General features: G+C 51.5%; 3 non-coding genes across 3 annotated transcripts; all 3 read right to left on the reverse strand.

Annotated features, from left to right (window-relative positions):
• Window positions 1–46: 46 nt before the first annotated feature.
• Window positions 47–165, reverse strand: LOC124892250. Its single transcript, XR_007050142.1, has one exon. It is a non-coding gene; the product is annotated as a 5S ribosomal RNA (ribosomal RNA).
• A 176-nt stretch (window positions 166–341) lies between these two features.
• On the reverse strand, window positions 342–460 carry LOC124892251. Its single transcript, XR_007050143.1, has one exon. It is a non-coding gene; the product is annotated as a 5S ribosomal RNA (ribosomal RNA).
• A 175-nt stretch (window positions 461–635) lies between these two features.
• Window positions 636–754, reverse strand: LOC124892257. The gene has a single exon (XR_007050145.1). It is a non-coding gene; the product is annotated as a 5S ribosomal RNA (ribosomal RNA).
• Window positions 755–853: the final 99 nt, after the last annotated feature.

Here is an 853-nt window from a genome sequence, read left to right on the forward strand (position 1 = left end):
CGAACCGGCAAAAATAAACCTAATTTTAAAGGAATAAAAAAAGGAAGAGATGCAACACGAGGACTTCCCAGGGGGTCACCCATCCTATTACTACTCCCGCCCAAGCACGCTTGACTTCGGAGTTCTGATGGGATCCGGTGCGTTAGTGCTGGTATGATCGCATCCGTCATTCCCAGCACTCCAAATTCTATTATGCCTCTTGGTCCTCCGCCGCCCGTCACACCTCGCACGCGCGCCCTTGCGCCTTGCCCCCGTTCTCGTTTCCGCCAAGAGGAAAAATAAAAAGATTCGGCGATCGAACCGGCAAAAATAAACCGAATTTTAAAGGGAAAAAAAATGAAGGGATGCGACATGAGGACCTCCCAGGGGGTCACCCATCCTAGTACTACCCCCGCACAAGCACGCTTAACTTCGTAGTTCTAATGGGATCCGGTGCATTAGTGCTGGTATGATCACATCTGCCATTCCCAGCACTCCAAATTCTATTATGCCTTTTTCTCCTCCGCCGCCCATCACCCCTCGCACGCGGGCCTCCGCGCCTCGCCCCCTTTCTTGTTACTGCCAAAAGGAAGAACAAAAAGATTCGCCGATCGAACCGGCAAAATTAAACTGAATTTTAAAGAAAAAAAAAGGAAAGGATGCAACACGAGGACTTCCCAAGGGGTCACCCATACTAGTACTACTCTCGCCCAAGCACGCTTAACTTCAAAGTTCTGATGGGATCCGGTGCGTTAGTGCTGGAATGATCGCGTCCGTCATTTCCAGTACTCCAAATTCTATTATGCCTCTTTGTCCTCCGCCGCCCGTCACACCCCGCACGCGGGCCTCCGCGCCTCGCCCCTTTCTTGTTTCC

This window comes from Capsicum annuum, unplaced genomic scaffold (assembly GCF_002878395.1).
Source record: "Capsicum annuum cultivar UCD-10X-F1 unplaced genomic scaffold, UCD10Xv1.1 ctg45281, whole genome shotgun sequence".
NCBI lineage: Eukaryota > Viridiplantae > Streptophyta > Magnoliopsida > Solanales > Solanaceae > Capsicum > Capsicum annuum.